At 38.2% G+C, this 10,467-nt stretch overlaps 1 long non-coding RNA gene across 2 annotated transcripts in view; it reads right to left on the bottom strand.

The window, feature by feature from the left end:
- LOC106936629 (uncharacterized) overlaps window positions 1-9,026 on the bottom strand; it is a 51,255-nt gene extending 42,229 nt beyond the window's left edge. For both annotated transcript variants that reach the window (XR_001422176.1, XR_001422178.1), the window contains exon 1: window positions 8,814-9,026. This is a non-coding gene — a long non-coding RNA (uncharacterized LOC106936629). The remainder of the gene's footprint in view (window positions 1-8,813) is intronic.
- Between the last annotated feature and the right edge of the window lie 1,441 nt (window positions 9,027-10,467).

The raw sequence follows: 10,467 nt of genomic DNA, 5'->3' as shown, positions 1-10,467 counted from the left end.
AAAGATGTTGGTCTTTCAAAGTTGCCGGAAGGACTTGATTCCCCCTGGATCTCTGATAGATCTTCCGGCTCAATGGGGCTGACGCTGTCATCTTCAACAGGGAAAATGACAGCGTCGTAGTCGACTTGGATGCTGAGGTCTACCATGTCGACCCATGAAAGCTTAGTTGGAAAAGCTTCATGTTTAAAAGCAGTCTGCTGTTGCTTCATGACTGGTAAATTCTCACTTCTCTGGATTCGATATCTAACAAGCTCTGAAGGGTGATCTGCCGCGATTGAACTGTGGAACAGGTCAGAGAAAACTCTGTCTGCGAGCCACATTCAAGAGAGCGATTCCCTTGTGATATCATAGAGTGATGACATCACTGCTGATGTCACTGATACCACTGGAACTGAACATTCTATCCACCTTATTCCTGGGAGGCTTACTGGGGAAACGATTATGGGTCTTACTTCCGGCTCCCACTGGAAGCAGCAGTATTGCATGTAATTTGTAGGGGTTTTGGCTAATCTATATTCATGATAGAAGTTACATCTCTCTTTTCGGTTATTGTACAATATTTAATAAAAGCCTTCATATTTTTCACAACAGGTAATTGCTGTAGATGACTGGTTTAACCCAACCACTGTTACACATGGGATTATTGTGGCACTTTAAAATTAAGCTTAGGCAAATAGCCTTTACCATAAAATAAAAATCTCCCAGGTTGGTGCACAATATTCCTCCGCTAGAGTGAGAAACGGAGAGGATTTCTGACCCCAAAACAGTTTTTAACTCACCCTCATGCCCACAAATATATTCTGGCTCTATTGGTATGAAAGTCGGTCATGATGACACCATCTCAATATTAGTGCACCGCCATAGGCAGCAGTGAATTAACATTAGCATAAGCATTAGCATTTCACTGCCCCCATTAGCATTTTTCCTAAAAAAACCTTTTTAGCTATTTTTCTTATTTATTAGCCATGCTTAATATATTGAATGGAGTAAGTCAATGTAAGAAAACATGTTAGTGATGCCTCACATGCTACTGCCAGCATTTAGGCTAATGTTAGCAATTTGGCTCATTTTAACTTGTACACTAATTTCAACATACCAAATGGTATAAGTCCATGTTACTCAACATGCTTGTGATTCTCCACATCCTCTTGAGTACATTGCAGCTTACTTTAGTATTGATGCTAATTTGTAGCATCAGAATGCTGGGTTCCAACCGAAGGGCACAACGGCAGGCGGTGTTTAAATTTCTTCAGAAATGTTCTAGTTTTTCTTTGTTCAACAAATTTCTTTAAGATTTTTAGGAACTTAAACAGCCAGGTATCCATTTCTTTGACACTGAGCACATTCAGAGGACACAATACCTCCAGGCAAGTCACACAAGCTAATATATACAACGACCAGTGAATCTACTCTCCTGAAATCCCTCATGTCCTTTATCTGCCATTCCCATGCCTTTTACTGACTGACTTGAAGTATGGTATCCCTAATGTTCACACAAATTAATTCAAAGGGGGGAGTCTAATGACAGTGAGCTGCCCGTGGGTCATTCTTTTGGCTAAATCTGTCATTTCACACTTTCTCTGACTAATGTTCAGGTCTGCATAACCAAGCAGTATATTTGTCCAGCCTGAGTGATTGGGCTGGTGTCTGGGCATAAGCAGAGATATCCAGGATGGATTCGCATCTGAAAAGAAAAGATGTATAATTAACCCTTGGTGATCTGTCTTAGACTCTTGTTTTCTCAGTGAATTTCCTCAATATACTCATAGAAACTGCTTGTAACCCAAGCAAAATCAAAGCAATTTGGATATTATTGGTGTTATTGGCAAAGGTGTTTTGATTAAGTAATTCATTTACCGTTTCTTGCACAGAAAAGTTGAGTACAAAGTGTGTGCCTGCTATATCCATGTAGAGTCTTGGGAATTGGCACACACTGGACAAGTTGTCAACATTTCTGTTTATGTGAATGTAGGTCATCATGAACAATGTCATATACGTGAAACAAATTAAGGTATACAAATGTACTGAAGGTCAAAGATATACATCATACGTTGTATGATGATGAACAGCACTATATTTGGGAGCACTTCAATCAATGTGGGAGAAAAGAGAAATTCTGTTGCTCACCAATTTAATAATACTAACAGTAATGTGGTACCTGCCTAAGAGCTCTAGTCTTACTAGAAAATGTATATAAATAATTAACTTTTTTTTTTTTTCACATTTAATTGAGATGATCAAACTGAATGCGATATGAGCCGAGGCAGAACTTTGGCTTTACATAAAACATAATTAGAAATGCATCATTCAAAACAGAGTCAATTATAATGAAAATGAAATTATTCACAACCACAATTGCTAGATTAGTAGGTAATGAAACTGACTGCTTTTCATGTCCTGACTGGCAGAAAACTATTAAGTAGAAAATTAAATCAGAAATGTAAATATGTATAGAAGTATTATTTAATAGATCAATAAACAATAACTGTTTAAACTGGCTTCATTAAAATGTTTTGGGGTTTTTTCACAAATCAAACCAGATGTTAAATTAGGGCCTTATATTTCTTATATTAATTACTCTTCATTTATTTCCCATCTCAAATGAATTTAGAAAACAAACACTACTAAATGGTTAAGCCCACTTCAGAAATGATTAAGATCTCTAGGATGCTCAAGACTGTTTAAATCTCCTAGTGCCAAGTTTGTAAAACCATGTTCTAGTCATAAGGCTGGCATGATCCTAATACTCATTTAACTCCATGTATCAATTATCCGTTATGTTTATTTTTGTTCTTGAGGCCAAAATAGAAACTAATATGGAGGGAGTAAGCAAAATAAAAAGTTTCTTCTTGCAGGAGGACTAGAAGGTGAGATTACAATTAGGAAGATTAACTCTTATTTATTTACAAAAATCTATGATGGGAGTCAGAAGGAGGTCTCCTGGTTGGGGAGGTGTAAGGAGTCTGGAAGAGTAAAATTGTATATCTGGGTGAGCCATATATTGGCTAATGGCAGAGCGAGTATTCAGTGTTCTTGATGGATTTCTATTCATGCATGTGGCACAGTGGGAGCCGAGGGAGGGGGTCAGGCAGGTAAGTGGCTTCCAGGTGTGAGTTAAGCTCAGGTGAGTGTTTGGCAAAGAGGCATTCAGAGGAGTGAAGAGAAGATTGAATGGATCTGTACAGAGGATTGAGGTACAGAGAGGGAAGTGTGAAGCCTTCAAGGAAGACCACTGTAGACCTGCTCCAACATAGCAGCCAGAGAATAGGAATCCAGGAAATGCAGAGACAGTAAATAAATGAATAGTCACTGACATAATAAGAAAACAAGATCTGCATAGCTAAACAGTATATTTGTCCAGTGTCACAAACACACTTCTGATTTGATTTGCAGCATCTGCCTTATCACAATTTGGTGGTGTTTACCCAAGTTGATCTCCATCCTCCCTCAAATGGTAAGGCCTTAAACATGAAACCCTTTGTTTTTGGTGAGCATGGGTTGCTAGTCTGAGCTGCTAAGAGAAATCTTATTGTTACAGACATGATCTCCCCTGCACATCAGTTATGGTGTCTTATATTACATTCAATTAGACTATACGGCACAAGGATCAGCAGCCTGTTGAGGTAATAGCCTTGCAATGAGAGCCACTATGGCCACTGCTCCTCCAGGCCACACAGGTCAGCGTAAACCAGTTTTCATATATAAGTGCAAGTGCATCTCCCAGTCTCCTCGACGCTGACATGCAAACCAACACAAATTATAAACCACATCAGTCTTACCTAGGAGGTTTTGTGTATGCCTAAAACATTAAATGGAACTCTTTTTTGCATGCACATTAAAGATAATAAAATACTTTGGGTTCTTTAAAAAGCCCAAAAGACCTATTCGTTCAGTGAATGGTCACTGAATGGCAAGCAGTGACCATTCACATTCTTGCAGATTTTTATTTGAGTGGTTCAGTCTTAAATCTCATGTGAAAGGGGTGTTAAGGATTGGTTCTTAATCTGTGGCACAGATGCCACTGGTGACAAATAGAAATGAAGCAACTATGATGTAGAGTCGACAGACAGCAGAAAAATATGGGTTCCAATAAATCACAGGTATTGGAACTTCTTTATGCACTTTTTATTTTTGAAGTTGAAACTTTAACAGTCATAGACCTAGCTTACTCCCAGTTCAACATCTAAAAGCCAGTATGTCTGTTGATTGTCATTCTCATATACCAGGTTAATTGCTCTTAGAATTGCTAGCTATTAATGTATGTATTGCAGTTTACAATGGGGAAGCAACCCCCATTATGGCATATGAACATATGCATCCATATCATTACAATCATTTATAAAAGGGCTACTCTTTTTGCTGAGTTTTCTTAGTGCTAGTGAGATAAAACCAGTTGCTCCATTTCTGTCCTTTCTAGTTAGCATACTTGTTAAGTGACCTCTATTTGTAACTGCAGACGTTACACTTGGTACACATACAACAGCATGTGTCGGACTAACAAGCAATCCTGTTGAAACTTTCATTTTCTTTGTATCAGAGCAATTATGTTACAGTGCTAAAAGCTTAAATTGCCTTCATTTGAGTTGAATAAGAAGAAACCTCTGATATGCCCTCCCAAGAGAGCTTCACCTTAACATCTCAAACATACAGTTGCTTGTTTTCTATGTTTATGTAATACATATGAAAAGTCAAGTCCAGCCTCAGATATATATTTTTTTCCTTTCCAAATGGGTATTAACTTGTGTGTCAGTGTGACCTCATTAGCTATGGTTCACTTATTTATCTAGTTAGCATTTTTTGAACATACAAAATGAGTTTAGGGAGGCAAGAAAGAGCAAAGCTTTTGAATTTTTGAATGTGCTTCACTGAGTAAACGAGTGACATTTAGAGAGAAATCAATGCTCTGAGTGCATTTAGAGAAACTTCTGTCACAATAACAGCAGATGGAATATTAAATTCTTTTGCCTTTGTTTCACAAAGCAACTTATTTTGTGAAGCAGTTGTTATGAAAAAACTGTCACTCCTTGAAATTACTACGTAGAAGAAGTCATGTATTTTGAGCAGCATGATTTTTGGAAAGGTTATTGGAAGTTGGTGAGCTCATTGAGTCATTGTTATTTCAGCGTTTTCAAAGAACTGAATTCAAATAAGTTTTATAAAAGGAAAGTGCTAAGAGCTTAGAGAAACGCTTTTACTTGGCTTAGAATGCATTCTGCGCTTGGCCTGTTGCTTTAGAAATTTGGTGACTAATACTGCATGATGGGGGTACTACGTCTTGTAAAATAAGTCTACCGACAACATTGTTCCCTAATCATAAATCATGTCTTACAACAAAAAGTGATCCGATCCTATTTGGCATTCGTTTGGATGCATTAAGCTTTACCTTGCTTATCCACCATCCCCATTTCTGATATAACACAGAGAGCAGCCTAGTAAATATACTGTGTTATCACTTTAAGAGCTTCCACTGGCCAAAAAGAGTAAAAAAAAAAAAAAAAAAAAGAAAGAAATAGGTGGGCACAGGTGGGAGCTGGACAGCAGGAGATAAACCTGTAATAAGCAGTAGTGTCTTCAGTTTTCATGGTAAATTGTGGATGTGTATATAATGACCAACTGATGCATTAATTAGACGTGACAGTCCAGTCACACATGAACAAACAAACAGCTCAATAAAAAAGGCAAGGGATATAAAATATGTGAGCACATACCTGGGATGTATGCAGAAAAGATGCATGATCTGTTTCCCTTGAGCTCCACTTCACCAGTTTACCTTGTTTAATAATCATTGTTACTGGCCGATGAGAAATCAGTAAAATAATTTATTAGATGCCAAAAGGTCATTTATCTTTTAAAAACGATTAAAAACTTTAGATGGAACTAAAAAAAGAGAGAAAAAAACAAATACAAATTATGAGCCATTTAATTCAAACTGGTATTTTTTCTGAGCTCTTGGTGAGCTTTGGCATGTGAGTTCTCCATTAATCCAGTCGCTAACAGTGTGTATCCCTTTCGTTCAAAATCTGACTGCATGGATGGGTTTTGAACTTAGCTTTCAGGATGAATAATTAAGTGCATTTTTGATGGACCTCTGAAACTGCTTCTCCTGTTGCAATATTAATTGCCTTGCCAAAATGTATTACAGATTTATTTTCAATCATTGAGCGGTGTCACCCAACCCCCAATAAAAACAGAGACGCTAACAGATGGAGCAAAAATGAGGAGATTACTGGCCCAATGTTTATAACTCTAGAATCTGAGTGACCAAGATTTCAAATACTTTTTGCCAATGATTATAAAAGCATGAACTTTTCTTCTTTTGTTTGTGTTTATGAAGCATGTGCTAGTACAAACACTTTGCAAAAGACGCCTTTCAAACTGAGTAACTGCTATATTGTGCATAATTTAGACAATTTGATAATTTGTCAAAAAAAAAAAAAAAAAAATACACTAGTGTGAATTTAAAGCTTTGATTATATTCAACTGTATGATATTAAAAAAGAGAAAAGTGGCAGTAGAGTCAAAGGTTGCGTTTCCTGAGACACTTAATGACAACCTGGGTGCTGTGTATTCCCCATAAAGAAGCAGTAGCTTTAAGTAGGTTAGGACAAAGTCTAAACTTTGAAGAATAGATTTAGCAGTTGTTAATGAAACCTGGTCTCCTCAGGGAGGTCATTCCAGAGCTTCCCAGCCTTAATGCAGAAAGCAAGGTCACCCTGAGTTTTCAAATTAGATTTGGGCACAGCTAAGTGTGACCTTCCCAATGATCTCAGGCAGCAACCGTGGGCTTGTAAGAGCTTAAAAGCTCAGTAATATAGCTGGGAGCAGGACAAGATAGTGTGTTAAACATGAATAATATAATCTAAAATCAAACCCGGACAGTAGGTGCAGCTCACCTAATATTCAGCATGTGTTATGGCTTTCCTTCCAGGACAGATTCAAACAGTCGCACTCTGTAAAAAAAACGTAATGCTCGGAAAATTTAGGTGTGCAGCTATGCACTGAAATGGAGAAACTGAAATCTAAACTCCTAGTTACATCTGTTAATATTAGTAAGATTGATATAAGTATGTTGGTGTGGTATTGCTATATCCTCAAATTTAAATTCACTCATCCCAGTTATGCAACCTACAGTTCACCAGTATGGACTACAACAACTAACAAAACAATCATAAAAATGATTAAATCTAGGATTGGTGGAAAATGCCTTTAAATATTAAAGGTATTGCCTTTAATTTGGCTTATTTAGTTTGGTTTTACATTCAGTCATTAATCAGATAAGTGAATTGAACTGACCTGAGCAAAGTTAGTTGAGCTAGTAGCTAATGCTAACTGGCGGCGCGAAGCCTGTAGCGCCAGAAATAACGCTCTACTTTATGCTTAAATATAATGTAGAATATTGACTGTGCACACAGTAATATTGGTCCTTTACAGATGCCGTAGTTCTGGTTCTGCGCATGAGCGAGGGATGAGCGTTGTCATTCTCTTCGGCATAGACATCATATGCGTAGACCCCTCATGGAGCGCTGAGTCGTACGTAAAAGCGTCATCCATCTTCTATGTGGCAGCAGAGCGATCAGAGCTCAAGTCCTGTGCTGTGTGAACTTGTTTCAACCGTTTTACGAAACAAATCTGGATTCATTCTCATTACCTTCCCCAGGTAAGGATGAAAGATCAGAATTACTTGACTTTGCAGCCAGAAATTCGCTTCTAAACAACCGAGAAATATTTTCTAATTATCTAAATTGGCCGAAGTAACCGCTGGTTGTTAGCGTAGCCGCTAACGTTTTCACACCGTTTTCTAATGAGAGAGAGCTGATGAAAAACCGCTGTTAGAGGGGAAGTTCATTAAAAACCNACTGAATGGAGTAAGTCAATGTAAGACAACATGTTAGTGATGCCCCACATGCTACTGACAGCATTGAGGTTAATGTTAGCAATTTAGCTCATTACATTAATTTCAACATACTGAATGGAGTAAGTCCATGTTATTCAACGTGCTTGTGACTCTCCACATGCTATTGAGTACATTGCAGCTTACTTTAGTATTGATGCTAATTTGTAGCATCAGAACGTTGGGTTCCAAGCGACGGGCACACTTTGGCAGGCCTCATTTAAATTTCTTCAGAATTTTTCTAGTTTTACTTATAACTTTGTGTCCCAAAAACTTAGCAAGATTCAACTTAAAGACAACCCCTTAAAGTAAATTCAGTTATAAAGTTGCCATTTCATATCAGTCATTTATTCTTATCCACAGAAAATCCTGACGCTTTAGAGCCCAGGAAGCCACGTTTTCTCGGCTGCTGTATCAATGTGAACAACATTCACAAAGAGCCTGCCTGGCTGGAGCAGAGACCAAAAAGAGACATTTTTAATTTTTTGCTCTAGAAGAAAAGCTGGTTGTTGGAAAAACCCTGGTTAATTTGATCATGGTGGTCGAATGTGTCAGCATTGGTTACTGACTAGTTTTGATGAAAGCCACTTATCCGTTCAGCTGCAAGAACAAACACTGACTTATGCATTTTATTAGTGTTGAACTTGTTACGAATACAGTTACTTATGCATAGAACCATATTCAATAAATTGGGTTAACCTGCCAGCATGCCTAGGTGGGCCCCATGTGGGGAAAAGCAGGGCAGACCATATGGGTTTGTCCGCGGGTTCCACGATGGCCCCACATGGGTCCCACCTAGGCATGTTGGCGACATTTTCATTTATTTCCGGAGTTTTTCTACTCAACTTATTAAGTGAAACACGTACAGATGAAATACACACAGTGTAGTGACTTTTTCTGAATTAAAGAAAACAAAACTAACCTAATCACTGGCACTGGGTTGACGCTCGTCCTCCTCCTGGATCCAATGAATGATTGCAAAACATTTATCGATGTTGCGCTCTCCAACAAGAGGCGAATTTTAATGTTGAACACTTATAATCAACTTAGTACAACCAAAAGGTTTCCAACCCAGCAACAACAAACCACAACGATGACGACGGTCAAAAAACTGCGTGTTTCCGCCGCAATCAGCACACCTGTTGAAAGGTTACCTGTGACTCCATTTAACCATATGATGCCACCCACTGTGACTTTTAGGTATTACACCGAAACAAAAACTAAACACACAAACCCAAAAAATGTGGTTCTAATTGCAGACTGACGGTTACGAGCCCTTATCTAAGTTAATCATGATGATTTTACATTTACAGACAATAAAACATTAAGATTTGAATATTACATGAGACCAATAGAAAAAAAAATCAATACAGAAATGTAGGCTCCTTTAAAAGCAATACATACATATTTCCATCCCAGACTATGATAATAAACTGGGTGGATTGTAAGACATTTTAAAGAGTAATATTGTATGTTTGGTTTATATACTTTATTTATCAGTGTGCACTTGTTTAGTCTTTTTTTTTTTTTTTTACTCCTCTAACTAAGAGGCCGCAATTCTAGCGGTTAGCCGCCAGGGGTCAGTGATGCACCACACATACTCTAAGACTGAACCAAGAAATGACAATGGGAAGACGATTAAAAATAAGTGGCAAATATATTTGAACAGGAGTGAAAGCAAGCAAAACCCCTTCGAAATATGAACATTCCCGCAACTATGTAGCATTGTTTTTGGATGATTGCTAGATATTTTTAGTGTCCATTAAGGATCCAGTCGACTGAGCATCTGCTGCACTTTAATCTCAGAAAAAGCTCCGTGATTTCTGATTTTGGCAGGACTTGTGTTTTTCAAGGCCGCTGAGGTAAGCAGAAAGCAGGAAGCACAGTCACCGAACAGAATGAGGCCAACATCCCATCATGCACTGCTCAGAGACAGATCAGCATCACGATCTGCAAAACAACCAGTAACTCTGACTAGGTGCAAAATGACTAATATTTTCACAGGAAACAGAGAAAACTAAGTTATATATTTACATTTTTCAAAACGCATCTCTGTGTATGGAGATTAATTATCATTACAAGTTCTGTTGGACAAACTTGTGGCCATAATTGACGTGAGGTAAAAGGCAAACATGGAGACCCGACCATGAATGCGCCCAGGTCTTAAAGTAGGACAGCAGCTAAGTCTGTTTCCTCCTGAAGTCCGAGCCTGAGAAGCAGATTGGCTGCATGAAAACTCTGCACCCAGAGGGAGTGAAGCGATGGGATGCACTTTAATCTCACATAAAGCTCTCATAAATCAAAGGGATATCAGTGGTGGACCACATCATCCAAATCACATGCCTTAATTCAGCGGATAATAATTGAATTAAAAAAAAAGAAGCATTACACAACATGCTCCCTCTGCTCCTCACACTCAGACCTCCACACACCCAGAACATGACAAAGCCACTACGAATAAAAGGTGTTTTTTTATTTTTATTTATTTTATTAAAATTAGCATATGCAGTGTATCAATTAGCCCAAATCCTCTGAGAGAATACCAAGGTGTGGCCACACCAGCCAGAGGATGCAGT

The sequence above is a fragment of the Poecilia latipinna genome, unplaced genomic scaffold, assembly GCF_001443285.1.
Source record: "Poecilia latipinna isolate Pla-1442-1.1 unplaced genomic scaffold, P_latipinna-1.0 Scaffold2182, whole genome shotgun sequence".
NCBI lineage: Eukaryota > Metazoa > Chordata > Actinopteri > Cyprinodontiformes > Poeciliidae > Poecilia > Poecilia latipinna.
This window is presented reverse-complemented; position numbering and strand designations above follow the sequence as displayed.